This window comes from Amblyomma mixtum, chromosome 1 (genome assembly GCF_055824585.1).
Source record: "Amblyomma mixtum isolate Tamu chromosome 1, ASM5582458v1, whole genome shotgun sequence".
Lineage (NCBI taxonomy): Eukaryota > Metazoa > Arthropoda > Arachnida > Ixodida > Ixodidae > Amblyomma > Amblyomma mixtum.
In genome coordinates this window covers 88,571,772-88,588,032 of record NC_143012.1, presented here as the reverse complement: position 1 = coordinate 88,588,032, position 16,261 = coordinate 88,571,772, and the positions used below count along the sequence as shown (strand labels likewise).

Sequence of the window (16,261 nt, the reverse complement as noted above, 5' to 3'; positions counted from 1 at the left end):
AAACATACCGTACAGTTATGGACAAAAGCGTTTTGAGCGAGAAACCGTTTTTGAGCGCAGGTTTTTTTCATATGGTGTAAGATATCAATATAACAGTCAGTATATTTGTAGATCACCCGACGGCAGTCCTGTATTTTTTTTTTTCTATTAAAGTATTTGCTATTGTCAACACCACTCCCCATCGGTTCTCTATGGCACTCTTGACTGTTCGATGCGTCGATAGAAATACTTTAAAAGAAAGCTTTTGCGAAAAAAACAGCGTAGGAACAGGGACACAAGAAAAGAAGACTACGGGACAGGCGCTTTTGGAAGGTTTTGCAACAGATCAGAAGATTTGACCATTACCTTGCATACTTCCAGAGCAGTGTCTTACAATTTTGCAATTTTTAAAATTTTTGTTCGACAATGTTGGACATGGACGCAAAATGACAGCCTAGGGGAGGACTATTTCGCTTCAGGGATTCATCGCATTGCCTCAGACTCGGCATCCACGCGCCATATGGAGTACGGATCACCGCGTAGGGTACTTATCAGTGAGCCCGCAAGGCTGAGGAGGGAAAGGATTGCTTGCTTTGTGTTTGATTTCTGCAGGATTTATTTTAATACCATAGCACTAGAAGTCTCACGAGGGACAAAATATCTGATTCATTATACCTTTGGCCCATTGGCTGAAGAAAAGTGACGTCAGGAGGCCGGGTAATTACAATTGGCTGGACAAAGTAACGTCACCAGAGCGAATAATTCCTTTTGGCTGGAGTAAAGTGACATCGTCAGACCGAAAATATCATCACCACACCGGAAGTGACGCGACATCGGGTAAAGGCGTCAACAGGTTCTAATGTTATACTATTGACAGCACAAGGTAATAAGGTGTCCCTGTGAATTTTTAATTTTTGCTTGTTCAGGCCTTATTTTATTCGACAACTCAGAGGGTTCCTGTGTTCTGTGGGCCTGATGCTAAAGCGTACACTTCCAAGGGGCGTGCAAACTTGATCGCATGCGCCCCTACCGTTCCCCAGTGCAGTGCGATTCTCCATGGCGTAAAATGTAGTTGTCATCTCTCAGGCCGGAAATGGCGTCACTGCCGTGAGGGACAATAAACAGTCGTTTCTCTATGCGGTCAGCAAACGCCGTAAACGCGTCATCACAGCACGGGGCGGCCTGTTCTTGCGACTGCTCTTTCTAACAACGTTTATTGAACGTGCGGTGAAGAAAGCGTCCGGCTTGCGAGGCGCTTTGCATGAGCTCGAAACGCATGAACCCATTTTTCCAGTGTTCGCCTTGCCGACTGCAGGAGACCGCCCGAAGGTGCGTAGGACATCGTTTGCTGCAGTTTATCTGCGTGCCGCTGCAACTGTCAGGTTAGCGGAACACAATTCGGTCCCGTGCTTCGTTCAGTTGGGCCAGTTATACACGACCCAGAAGCGGAGCAACTGAGGTGGCCTGGACTGAACACGCTTGAATTTCCCTGGAGAGAGATAGATGTGATTTCTTCGGGGCTGTCTGGTGTTTGTGACATTCGGCCCTCTGAGTAACTCGTCCGTCATCGAAGAGTTTCACAGTAGCCCTTAAGAAGGCTACTGCTCGAAGACAGTGTTGACTCCTACACGTCGTTCGAGAAGGAGAAAAGTGACCGGCAGAAAACCTCGCAGTCGTGCGTTGCCAGAACTATGAATGACTCCAGGCCAGCTGTTTTGTTCATGAGCCTATTGTCGCTCCTGGTCTTCGCTTTCCTACTAAGGACCACAGATTCGTACTGCCTGAGCACGACTCCAACGCCCCGACCTTGTCTGACGAACTGGTTCAGTTGCGCACTACTGGGCAAGTGCATCCCTCTCAAATGAGGGTGCGCGGCGAAGACGATTGCGGCGACGCTTCCGACGAGACAAACTGTTCACCTCCAAACTGCATGCAGGGACAATTCGCATGTCTCAATGGTCAATCCATACCGAGCTGGCGGTTCTGCGATGGGCATCCAGACTGCGTGGACAGATCGGACGAACATACGGCAACGTGTCCTCCCAAGACCTGCAACTCAGACCAATTCGCCTGCAGCGGAGCATACGGTGGCAGGTGTGTTCTCCTTCAATGGCTGTGCGATGGAGAAAAAGACTGCTCTGATGGCTCTGATGAGAATGACTGCCCGTGTATGGAGGACCAATTGGCATGCCAAAACGGCCAGTGCATTTGGGACCAACTTCAGTGCGATGGCCTTCCCGACTGCAACGACCACTCGGACGAAGGTGCGTTAGCTTGCGAGGCCCGTATCTACAGGCCTGAAGATTTTATGTCCGGACCACTCAGCGCCGAAAGTGTTCGCAGTGCGACAGTATCAACGATTGTACTGACGCTTCGGACGAAAAGAATGGCGGGAATACGACTTGTTCACAGTCGGGGTTTCCTTGCGGAGATAGTCGCAGCATTCTGAACTCGCTCCAGTTCGACGGGGACGAAGACTGCCCCGATGGTTCCGACGAGAAAGGCTGCCAAACGCTGACCTGCTCGCAGTCACAGTTCACCTGCGGGAATGGTCTTTGCATTTGGCAGGAATTCGTGTGTGCTGGAGATGTTGACTGTCACGACGGTTCCGACGAAAATGACTGCGGACCAACCTGCTCGCAGCAGGAATTTACCTGCGGCAATGGCACCTGCATATCGCGTATCTTAGTATGCGAGGGTTGTAAGGACTGTGAAGACGGGTCCGATGAGCAGGGTTGCGAAAGGATTGGGTGATGTGAATTCATCAGCAAGGCATGCATGCTTCAATTTCTGTACATATACGCAGGGGTCCATTGCGAACGTCACCTAAGATTTTTTGACCTCACTGCTGACGTTGGCGCATCCAAGAATGCTGTGCCTAAAGATATCCGCATCAGCTAAAAGAATTAACGATGACGATGACAATGACCCCAGTTCCCCGCCAAAAATCAGGCAAGGCTTAGTGCCCGGGGTCTAGGTGGCGAGGTTTAACGAAGTTTCTGTGCTCTGTGTTGCTCACAGGAGACAATGCAACACGTTGACAAGGAACCTTGACAAGTTTTAAGGGAGCGAAATGTGTCCGATGGCTTTTAAGGAGACCTTTAACGTTGAAAGGGGTGTGCTGGCGACAGGGGTTGCCCCTTCCTGTTAGCTTATGCGCGTTGATGTAATAGTGGCGCATGAAAGCTTTTTCAGACCACGTGTTCGAAAGCGATATAGGATAGCATTATGGTGTTGTAGATACGCACTGGACATTTGTAAGAGCGTTAGTTCTTGCTACTTACGTTTTTCAAGGACGCGTCTGTCTGCAGTGCAGCTCAAATTGACCAAAACCACGTGACCACACTATATCACATATCAAAAGTGGGCCCGTAGCGCCTCACTGGACACCTTTACTTTCAAATCATTGCATATGTCCCAGTATAGCGGCCATCGAAGTGCCCCCCCCCCCCCCCCCCTTGGACCACCGTTTGCATAAAACTTGTGGGCCACCCATTTGGCGAAGAATGCTCTAAGCGATGTCAGATGACATATCATGTTCTTGATGGTAAAGTACTAACGGAGATGAAGCCCAAAGTATGTGTGAGATTTGCACCGACGACCTTTCCGCCCCCAAAGCGAGCCTTCCGAGGACCTTCAGACGGCCATTACGGCCGAACCGTCTGTCGCATTGGGTTCCGGATGATGTCAAACAATTCGTCGTGTTGTTATGCACATGTTTATAAAATTTATTAGCTGATATAATGAAGAAATATGAACTATGTCGCTAACGTGGCTGTAAATCGCAATAGGAGTGCGAAATCCATGAGGCAGATGGTGTTGCTTGTGTCTTAGAAAAGATTCTTCCGGAAATGAAATATCCGCTGATGTTTGGATTTGATCTTCTCCACGTTTGGTGAGCACAATGATGTAAACACTTGAAGCCCTCGTAGCTAACGCTCTTAAGGCGAACGCTGAGGCAGTGTTGACGCAGAATTTTTTTGCATTCATATTCAGTTAGGATTAAATCATAGGTAATTATGTGCATATATATCGTTAGCTTGGAGCATAAGCGAGTTATTTTTCTCCCAGATTTTAGTGAGTGAACAAGAGTTTTATAAATAAAACGCAGAGAATTAAAACGCTTCTGTGAGTGTTCTAGAAAATGCTCTCTTAAGTCATGTGCGTTCAGCTTGTTATGTGATGGCTGCAGTGTACCCCAGAAGTTAACCTTGAACTTCAGCAGATCAGACATGCACGCATAAGCCAACAGCACTAGTTTACTCATCACGTCAGCAAAAAATTCTACTTCTCATATATATTTCGCCAGGCTACGAAGTTATTCCAAACCTGAGTTTAAATGGCTCCATGTACGTTTTATTCGGTTAATGTAAGCTCTGAGTGCCTCTTGTAATCTAAATGGAAGGGTTCAAAGCAAATTACACTTTGAAATAACCTTTGAACGACATGCAGGCGGACTTGTCTTCGTACACTAACATGTCCCCTGTACCTGGTTGGAATACTCAACAAAGCTACGAAAGTGTGTCTTGACTGCGCCTGAAACTGTTTCTTGCATGAAATTCATTTGTGAAAATGGAGCCCTCCTCAACATTAGTAAATATTGAAATCACCTGTACAAACTTGGGACAGGTTCTTGCCCAAAGGTCCATTTAAAAGTCTTCTCTATGCTAGTTGTAATATTCAATCCAAAGTAGTTCGTCCGCCACATTTAACAGAACTGAATCCGGCGTCGAGTAGAATTTGCGAAGTTCTGTTACAAATAGCACAGCGCATTGAATTTATATAATAACAGGCTCTTTGAATAGGCACATACTGCGAACCTTAATTTATAACTTCTTGTTTGTTGTACAACCCAATAGAATATGTTTTTCATTTTATTCGAATTGATGTCTGCGATGAAATAAAGAATCAAAAATAATTATTTAAAGTTGTACTTACACTTCAGTTATAAACATAACACCGCAATGAAACAGATCTGCACAACAGTCTGGACCGACTGCAAACGCAAGAACACTATGCATAATGCGCGGCTATGCGCAAGCGAAAGGCTTTATGTACGCGTATAGGCGCAAATAAGTGTTCCAGATGTTCTAGCCTGAACTTTTCGCGCGTACACACTTCTTCATTCAATGTTAAAATTACCTATTTTCGCATGTGGAATTTGTGCTTTTTGAGGTATAGTCAGGTAACAAGAACCAACTACTGCAGTGCTTTATTTCTACTCGCGTGATTTTAACGAAGAGGTCCAAGGACTGTGATTTGCACCATGACCTTCTGCAACGTAACATGGAGATGTCCCCTTTGTACGCTGAAATCGCGTTGCTGCAGTTGAGTTTCTCTTCAAGTGGAGATGTGAGAAAACATTTGATGATGATGAAATCGGATTTCTTGATGGATTGATGGTTCGGACTCGAAAGCAATCACATTACTCGACGGCGGGATAAGGAGGTTAACTATTTATTAACACATAAAAAAACGAGAAGAAACAAGCAAGGAGAAAAGTATTTACAACATGACTGAACCACTGATTACACGAAATCAGCCCCACTTAACCGAGAGCGTACCGTTTTAAGCCTTCTCTCTCCGCCCTTTGCGGGGACAGCAACCAATAGTAAAATAGGCGACACTTCTCACCAATCAATGCTTAGGGAAAGGACAATAAAGTTTCCGTCAGCCAATCAAAGACTGGGGAAAGGATGTTTGCTAATGGCATACTTGGGAAAAGAGAGGTTCCGAGCACGCATACAAACAGCACAAAACTCAGTGCGTTCCGAACCTCTGCCTTCCTCTTCGTTTCCCTCTCCGCGCACGTGCATACGGGACACACGTATGGCACGGTTAGTTAGTTAGTTAGGTTAGTTAGTTAGTTAGGTAGGTTAGTTAGTTAGTTAGGTAGGTTAGTTAGTTAGTTAGGTTAGTTATGAAAAATAAGGAAAGCTGTCGCTGAGGGGTCCAGCGTCCAGTGGCAACTGCAGTTTAACTATGGGCCCTTTCTGAGTATCCGACGCTCATAGACCCATCGGCGCCGCATCGCGTAGCGAACGTCCACCGTACACCTGTCCTCACAGTAATCCGTAGGGACGCGAGAAGGTTAAAAAAAACATCCACTGGCCACAAACACGACGACTGCAGGCATTCAAACACTGCACTGTAGAAAGCTGCGCGCTAGAAAGTATCTGTGGTGGAGAGGCAAGACGGAGAGAGAACGAGTGTTATGGCGACGATGCCGCCAGCAACAATAGAGCAGCCACCGAGTCTCCGTCGTGCGTCCACGGTTCCCTGAATTCGGAATGCCTTTGATCGGGGACAGGTGCACATGTCAAAGCCTCGCTCCGTGCACTGTGCTGGAGGCTGGATGACACATCGGAAAGTTCAGCGAACTTCACAGGCGGGGTGCGAACTGCAAAGAATGAGACCGACATTCAACAACAGCAAGAGAAAGCTTATTTCATTTATTGGTGGTATGCGGAAAGAAGGAGTGCTTGAAAGCATCGCAACGACATTGCCTCTCGCGTATTTTTCATTCATGATCGCAACTTTTCGATGTAAAATAGGTTGGCAGCAAATAAGTTTTAGGGTTTATGAAAGTTTTATTAAAATAGATGTGGTAGAGAAATTCCAGTTTAATCTGTAATCGGCGCTTTTTAAGGGAGTCCCACTCCAAATCCCCCTTAATGCTGCTACTAAGAACATCAAAACTATAGCTGTTAGTAACAAACCGCGCAGCACGATTCTGAACACGCTCCAGAATAGCACAATGGGTCCCATGCAGCACAGACATACTCCATGATTGACCTGATGTTAAACCTTCTCGACGCCTTTGTTGCTATGTATTCAACCTGTTTTCTCCAGGTAAGGTCAGCCGTAAAGTAAATACCAAGATGTTTATAATCCGAGACTTTAGATAAAAGCTGCTGATTTAAAACTTACTCAGAGTTAATTGGAGTGCGCCTGTGCGTAAAGGAAACACAGCCTCATGCTCCATGCTCCATTTATCTCACCATTCTTGAATGCGGTCTATATTTTGTTGAAGGTAATCTGTGTCACAATGCCATTTAATTGAGTGGTACAAAACACAATCATCGGCGTACAACCGCACCCGGCAATTAACATTTCCTGCTATGTCAATGACATAAATTAAAAACAGCAATGGCCCTAACACCGACCCCAGCGGAACTCCCGAAGTGGCTGTCGCCATATCTGAAAAACAACCGTCGACCAAGACGCGTTGCTTGCGCCCTTCAAGATAATTTTTAATCCATTGATATGCGTCATTTGTTACACCAAGAAAGGAGAGCTTATGGAGCAACATGAAGTGAGGAACATGACATGAGCGATGAGCATTCTTCCATAGACCTAGAGCGATGGAACGGCGCGCCCTGTTGTGCATTTATGCTCGTTCGATATAGCTTTTAAAGGCATGGATAGTTCAACACGATCCATGGAAATGTGTATGCTCTATGAAGTCTTGTTTAGAGCTATCGACCTTTTTCAGTTTCAGCCTCGCTCCCAGGGCGCCGAACACTGCCATGTTGCTTTCCTCCTCTCTGGCTGGTTCGGAAAGGCGGTGTCCGTGCCCGTGCGTTCTCTGCGGTTATCCGTGTTTACTTGTTGCGGTTGCTTAGCTGTAGTGGCCCGATTTGGGTGTATGTGCGATTAAAGCTGCAACGAGGTCTTCGCGAAACCACTGCGCAGTCGTCTGCTGTTCAAACAACTACAGGAAGCGAAGGCGGCTTGAAGCGGAGCAGTGTGAAGAACACAGATGGCCATGGTGGCAGTGCGGTTGCGGGCTGTTGCAGCTACACATACCTTACACGCGAGCACCTACTGCTGATGTCGCTAAGATATGTGTCGTCTGTGACCCTTGCAAAATCAAAACCTAAGTAATAATTTGGGTAAATGATGCAGCAGCACTGCGGGTTACATGAAACATTTCTGTTATAAAACCGACACTGGCGACTGATAATTAACGACAACGGCACTGTAAATATAGCTATTTGACAGTACTTGAAAGCCATGATGCATTGCACAAATGCCACACCTGTTTGCTTGCAGTAAATATCCGATAAACCAGCAGGACTTAAAAATCTGAAGGCCGCAGCTTTGACGTGTGCACCTTGCATCGTGACATCGCATGCTTCGACCAAATACGATTTTCACCTGACGCCATAATGCAAAGTGCAGATTGTTTAAAAAAAAATGTGCCTATTAAGGACCTGCGATCAGCAGGCCCGCAGTGCCCACCCGACCACACGCACGCGCTTTCTCGCTCTTTCGGCATTAATCAGCGGCCGCACCCGAGACGGACCAAGCAGATAGGCCCCTCAGGAACTGTCACAGCAGGTGCACCAGTTTCGAGTGTATAAATTACATCGCGCTCGAAGGCAAGGTGCCTCTCTACTACATCTTTTTCGGAGTTTAGCGAAATGTCAGACGACGCGAAGCTCCAATCCAGTTTAATCTGTTCCTGTGACACATTGCTTCGCCACGCGGCGCCGACGGACGCACTGGCGCTCCGAAGAGCGCGGCCACACACTCGCATGTTCACTCTAAGAGTGGACCACCCTACATTTGCACGCTTCACCAACTATTTTACCGTTAGTACGAAGTAATCAAGAAATTTATGCAAAGCCAAAAGCCGCAACAGAATTCAGTGCGCTTATGCGCTTCAGCGATGCTTAATCCATGTAGCATTACAGAAAGTACCGTTTTTTAGGACAGTGAAGAGGGAAAATGTAGTGAAAGATGCAGTCGAACGCAGTTTCATTCTATTCGTGTGACCGGCGCACCGCAGAGCAGACCGCTTAAGCGCTTGACAGCAACACTGCTGTTAGCTCGGAACGAAGCAGTTTTACTTTTATAATTATAACTACAACATAAAAGCGCTCAGCAAGTTTCGTGCTCGCATTAATAAATGTCTCCATTATAAATACCAGAAAGCCGCTAAACGAATTGCGCAAACTTGCATAGAAGCGCACCTCCAATGTTGATTTTCGGCACAAATGGTCCGCGCTTCGGCGAGCGGCGACGCAGATGCTTCCCTGCAAGTTGTGCCGAAAATCAACACTGGAGGTGCGCTTCTATGCACGTTTGCGCAATTCGTTTAGCGGCTTTCTGGCGGGCCATTTTGATCACAGTTGCTCAGTGCATACCGGCCGGCAGCGCAACACTTTGCAGGTCAAAATCATGCAAAAATCAACACTCGGATAAGGCTGAACAGCGCGGCGAGTACTCGCTGCCTGTATTGCTGCGGCGGCCACCCAGGCCAACATGGCGGAGAAATCGGCCAGACGCCGACGCCGCTGCTGCCGAAAGATGGCCACGCGCACCTGAAAAAGGTCTATAGGCCACTCGTAAATGACGCGCGCGTGTATCCCCCGTGTGCCGTTCGAGCTTTCTAGACACGCCTCTGGGCGACTGTACAATGGGAACTTCAAATTTGAATTTGCTCGGTGAGGCCATTTGTAAGGCGATTGATGCGTTTTTAAGGCGGAAGCCTTTAATGCCTCATCGTAGTAAGCAGGAGGGTTCGACCAAAATGTCACGCTTTTCAATTGGTCGAAATGGTCGGGACGTCACTGTGCGCGAATTTCAAACGGGGCCAATTGTACTTTGGCTAGTAACCATGCAACCAATTAAAGGGATCGTATAGTGATGCTCCAAGTAAGTGGGACTGAGCTTAGTTAATTGCTTAATTACCAAATTAGCCTAATTAACCTTTATAGTCTGGCCAGATAAATAAAACCAATTAGGAAATTGGTCGAGCGCGGTAACCGAACCCTGGTCTCCGGAGTGCGAGACGAGCATGCTAACCACTCCGCCATGCCAGCTCGATGGTTTGGAATAAACAAAGGCATGTCTAGCGAATACGGTGTCTTCGCTCACTCCCACCTTCCTCCCCTCCCGTTACGGCGAGGTTTACGTGTCCACCTAGATATGAGAGACAGATACATTCCCTTTCCTCAAAAAGCAATTTACCGACGAGCAAGGCCTGGACCCGAACGGGCGATGCCGTTCTATAGACTCCTTGGCAGCGTTGCAAGACGCTGTCGCGTTCCACTCTTAGAGGTGAAGCTTAACATCTCAACCACGCATCAGTGACACAAGCAGCAACACCGCGCTTAAGGCTTTCGCCTCACCGCACTTTGGGTCAACAATGTGCCCCCCTGAATTTTTCTGTCCCGAACCCATCAGGTTTGAAGAAAAAATCATAAACTAGGAGAAAAGTTAAGGTCGAGCGCCGCCGTAAGTGTAAGCGTTGTAGGGCGCCGACTACGTTTCAGAAATGAGTCTCTTGCGCCCGCGCTATGAGTGTTACGCAACTGTTATGGGAAAGAGCTAGGAGGTTAATGGTCCCGAGGGATAGTACTGTTACTGAAGAAGCAGCAGCCGGGATTCAGGACAACCTGACAGTAAATGTGGACAAACACGAGAGCTTTAGCTTTTCAACATCAAGTGAAACTAAGTAAATATTTTCGGCACCCCAGCCGGGCGCCTCTGTGACTGATCATGCTCCTTCCGCACAGGGCCTTAGATTTATCATGTGCGTTTGAAAAAAAAAATGCTTAGACAGACTGCGTGCTGCAAAGTGTTCCCGTTTTGTTTTAATTTCTTCCATTTCTGGAAAATAGGTTTCCCAATGCTGCTTAAGTTATCAGCGCCACTCGCATACCGCATTTTACCGGAGTAATGCGCCTATGATATTAATATGTACGTAGTTCCTGCGATAAGCGAGATGAAAACCGATACGAACGTGGAAGGGAAGAAATATCTATGCACATGGAGCGTTAATATCTTTCCCTCGATGGTCAAAGACAGCCTGATAAATGATGCCGTCTGTCTGATATTTAACGTACCACATTTGTTGCGTAATCGCAGAGGCACGACGTATAGGTAAATGACACCAAAATTGCAATGGCAGCGAAAGGTTCAAGTTTGACGCTCCAGCTTTTGCCTGCACCATGCTCTGAAGTCAATCATGTTGATGCTGATGATCACGGATTTTAATACCGCAAGTACAAATCATGCCGAACGGTGCCAAACAGTATGTATGTTATTTATTTCGGATACTTTCCAGGCCCGAAGGAAATACAGAAAGGAGTGGTTAGGTATATGAAATAAACAGTGCGTGTTATACAATATTGTTTTACAAAACGGCGGAAAATACAGTAGTCTTGAAATTGTAGATATCAGAAATGGCAGCGATGGACAGTGGAAGGTCGTTCCAGTCTGCGCTGGTTTTGTGAACAAATGAATAATGGCACACTTTTGTTCTTGAAAATGGAACAGCAACTATAAACATGTGGTCAGAACGGGATGATATGTATGATGAGCGAGCAGAAATATGATCCTTTAATACAGGGTTGTGATGATACATTCTATGGAAAAGACGGAGTCGAAAACATTTACGGCATGAACACAGGTCCGGCAGGGTAAGGGTGTTTGTCATGGAAGTAATGGTGGCATGGCGGGAATTGTTTGGTACGATGAAACGTGCTGCGCGATTTTGAATGGATTAAAGTGTGTTGATCAATGTGATTTGACTGGGATCCCGTACTGCACACGAATATTCTACCTTTGGCCGCACAAATGTTTTGTAGAGTGTTAGTTTTATTTGCAGAGGCGCAGCCTATTACAAGGCCTATTACAAGCATTTCACACCAAAGAAGCCGAGCGCCAAGGCAGGGTAGAGCTTGTGCCTATTGGTAGCCTTTTCTTGCCCGGTGGCTTTGGGAATCGAACCCTGCACCTCCCGTATACGGTACTGTCGGTGATTAATGCAGAGAAGTGGCACTAATTAAGCGGCTTGAGCTTTCTCCATCATTTCATGCATGTGCACTGTATATTGGGCAGATTTGAGCTGCTGATGAGAGCGCTGGTTTGTTTTTGTGATAATTTTGAATACTGTAAAGGACACCAAAGCCGGAACGGGATCACAAAACTACTTTAACGCTCAGTGTGCCAAAAGCATAAAGGTTTCTTCCCGACATTCCTCGTTTGCGGACGAAATAGTATGACACTTGTTTTTCTTACTTCTTTTGTTTATGCTGCGACTGCAGAAAAAGAAAGGTAGCGAATTTTGCAAAAAAAGAGCGAATTTTGCTTAGACTGGTTATTGAGGGTCATATTCATGTGGTGTGACGTATGAGTAAGTAATTAAATGCAAAATACTGCATAAGTCAAACTTTTCCCTGCTAAACTTTAACCCATCTAGTCGCCATCTTTTCGATGTCTAACGTTCGGGATGAATACAAGCCAGTGCAATGCCCATTTCAAATTACTCCAACTCTTCTGTTTGCCCCCATCTACGTTTGTGGAGCTAGCCAGCGATAAAAACAACAACAAATTAACAAATTTAAAACAATTAACAAAGAACCCCGTCTGGTGGTACAAGTTCGGCATGTTGTGACCAAATTGCTCCCTGCTGGGAGCAAGTGTACTTGGAACTAATTTTGTTTAAGTGCTGACCTGAGGCCCCATTTTTTAACAAAAATGTCACACTTCTATATCGGGGGGATTTATTCTTGCAGGCAGTTTCATTTATGCATCGCGATTCGGTTCAGTACATTGAATACCCAAGTCACGCATCTTTTTAACTGCTTTGGTTACACACCCTTTGCAGTTTGTGTTGTTATTGCCAGTTTCCTTGTTGCTGCATTCCAGTACTTTGTTCTGTGACTTCTCTACCTCAGAGGAATGTATTCAGATGCCAATTACAGACCACGCACGTCAACACGCATCTGCTTTTTTTAGGGCTATCCACGGGAGCAATGTATAGAAATATATAGAAATAGCTGAAGATTTTTGTGATGGAGAGGTTGACTGAGAAATACGACACGTACTAAACCGAGTGATTTACAAATAGTGAAGAATGAACCCCCATAGCAGGATTGAGAGCAACGGGGCCGCAAATAGAGACCATGGGAAAAAAATGCAGGCGCTTTAGGATTGCTAAGCATGAAATATTGTGCGAAATTGCAGTTTTTCGCAGGTGGACACCATCACCGCGCATCTGAAAGCGCGATTGAGGTGCCCACTCACCCACGGGGCCAGTTATGCGCGCCTCCAACTTCTTCATCGTCATTGTCAATATACCTGTTATGTACGCCGGCGGCCTGTGCTCTAGTGCCACGTCTCTGCAGCAATGTTGTCAACGCCAACGGGGATTGCTCTAGTGCCATGTTTCTGCCACAACGTTGTCCACGCCAATGCATGTAGAGCCCTTCTCTGTGTCACTACGAGAGAATTACAGGGGACCGCCAGATGGCCATCAGAGCGAGCGAACGTGTGTCGCGTCGGCTCCGGAATTTTCTACTCTTTTGTGCGGTTTTTCAAGGACCCATGACCTGAAAGCTGCTGCAATCGGTTCGTAAGGTTGATCCACATCGTTTTCATCCACGTCTCGGGACATTCGGGCCCGACTTTTGCGTTACATTTTCCAGTATTGCTCCGAACGCGGGGCGGAGGCCTCGCTTGTCCTCGAGCCAGGTAGAGCTCGACCACGGAACGCCTTGGCGAAACAAGGCCTAACCACACGATTCGTGCACGGCCATGGCCTCTCTCGACGTCGAGCGTGCCTGCAGCAGCATGGCTTGCCAAGTTGAAGGGGAAGACATCACGCCCCAAGAGTTTGCTACCGATCCGAGATGGACCCCGGCATTTACGGCCCGCAAGCTAGCGCACCCACCTTCGTTCTCGTCCAAGCAAGCCGTCTCTGCCACGGCCTCGCTACCCAAGTCTTCGCCACCGGCCGGCCTCGCCACACCGGCCCAGCCCCAAAAAGGCAAGTCGTCTTCGCCCACTCTACCTAAACTCAATCGCCAGGCTCCGTTACCGAAATTGCCTACCCTAGACCTGAAAGTTATATTCCGACCCAACGGAGGCCCAGACCTTCGCCAGCACAACGGGGGCTTCCTGCTCTCCTTTCTGTGCACCATATTGAATCTCCCCGTGGAAGCTGTACGTCAACAGGACATCATCCATATAAATACCCGCAACAACTCGTTCACTGTGAGTACGCCTTCAGAAGAGCGCACGGCGCGCTACGTGCAGATCACCTCCCTACTCGTCGGGGACACGACGTACCCGGTGAAAGCTTACATAGCTCAACCGGACAACGCCATCCGAGGCGAACTCTACAACGCCATCTATGACCAGCAGGCAGAAGAGATCGTCTACGACCTCCAAACCTACAACAAGAGTGATTTCTACACCATTTCCGACGCGAGGCAACTAGGCAAGTCTACCCTTGTCACTTTCATCAACAACAAGAAGGTCCCCGGGCAACTCAAATTCTATAGACCAATCTACAACTGCTACCCTTTCTTGGCGAAAGACGAAGCATGCTTCAACTGTCGGAAGCCCGGACATCGGAGCGACGTGTGTACGGATCCTCGCCAAAATCTCTGCCGCAGATGTGGGGAAAATCATCCACCAGCCGAGCCACCCATGTGCGACGTCAAATGCATCCTGTGCAACGGATCGCACTTTACGGCTTCAAAAGAATGCAAGGTTCGCTGCAACTGCCCGGGCAAGAAAAAACCAGGCACTACAGCCAAATCTACCAAACAAACGGAGGGGGAGCAGTCGTCGACCCACCGACTGTCACGAAACCGGCAGCGGTCAGTCTCGAGAGGCCGCGCCAACTCCCGCTCCAGATCCAAGTCTGGAACGAGGAACAACTCTACTACACCGAAAGGAAGAAGGAAGGGATCACCGTCCTTCCCACCCCTGGGCAGCGGAGGCCAAGCGTCCGAAAAACAGGTGAGCTGGGGCCGGCGATCTCCCTCCTTGGTCCGGGAGGATAACCAGCTAAAGACACAGCTAGAAAAACAGAACAAGCAAATCCAGCAACAAAGCCAACAAACCGAGAACCTTAGCAAGCAGCTTCAACTAGTAATGCAAAAATCAACCACCCCAGAAAAGATGGATATCCCCAGAGATATACCTACTGCTACACCAGTAGCCAGCACACCAAGCTCCCCCACACAATGCCTTCCCGTGAAACGCAAGGCTAAGGAACCGACCTCAACCACAGCCGATAGCGCAATGTCCTTCGAGACAATCTTTAGGGCTATTAATATCCTCGAACAAAAGATAGAAAACATGTCCAAGGAAACCAACACTTGGGCAGCAACAGTCAACAGCCGCCTGGCAGCGCTCGAGCAAAAGATGAGTGCACAAGATGCTGTCATTGCTCACCATCAAAGCAGCCTAGACCAACTCTCCTCCACCCAACCCACATTAAACCCAATCGCCCCAGCTAAGCTAGTTCATGAGGGAAGCAACACGCAAGGAACTTAGTGTTTGGCAGTAGAACTGCAGAGGTTACCGCTCTAAACGAAGCAACGTGCAGCTCTACATACGATCACTCTCCGACGCGTAAGTCCCAGCGGTAATCGCGTTGCAGGAGACGCAAACCCCTGCAAAACTCCTCAACTACACCCCTCACCAACAAAACACATCCACCACACCGCGGATAGCCACCCTTGCCCATAGAGCCTACACCGCTACAGATCACCCAATCGAACAAGAAAATATAGACTGCCACTTGATAGAGCTCCTCCTAAAAACTAGAAGAAGCTCAAGTTTATTCATAATCAACACGTACAGTGCCCCAAAACGCAGCGGACCCCCCTCCTCGCAGTCATTAGAAAAGCGTTAAATATCAGCGCGAAAAGCTCGCTACTAATCCTAGGAGATTTTAACGCGAGACACATAAGTTGGGGCTACAAGCACAACTGCAGAAATGGATCACAACTCTGGACATTAATGCAAAATGAGGGCCTAACCCTCGTTAACGATACACAACAGCACACGCGCATAGGAAACAGCGTGCAGCTAAACACCACCCCAGATCTCACAATCACCAAAAACAAAGCACAATGTCAGGGGGTCAACATGCAGATCCCCCTAGGCACCGACCACTACATCATTCAAACAACCTTCGTACTGAAGTCAATCACCCCCTCTGTAAAAAGACAACTTACAATCACAGATTGGGATAAATTCAGGAATCTCCGGAAGGAATCCCCTGCTGACATAGAACATCTTTCAACATGGTTGGATACGCTCACGAAGGACGTCGGAAGTGCCATATCCCAAGTCCCCAGCCATCGGTAAACGGACATCGTGGACAGCAGACTTCTTCACATGTAGGAAGCAAACTCCAGTATACAAAAAAGGTGGCTCAAAAACAAACACAATAGACCTCTAAAACTAAGGATAGCGTCCTTAGTAAAAAAGATCGAGACACGTGCAGCTTAACCCGTCAGCAGTGGGG

The 16,261-nt window shown here is 47.5% G+C and overlaps 2 pseudogenes; both read left to right on the top strand.

Annotated features, from left to right (window-relative positions):
* The first annotated feature begins 1,670 nt into the window (after positions 1–1,670).
* LOC149367145 (uncharacterized) lies at positions 1,671–2,733 on the top strand (annotated as a pseudogene).
* Positions 2,734–13,530: 10,797 nt separating this feature from the next.
* LOC149367144 (uncharacterized) overlaps positions 13,531–16,261 on the top strand; it is a 39,724-nt pseudogene continuing 36,993 nt past the window's right edge.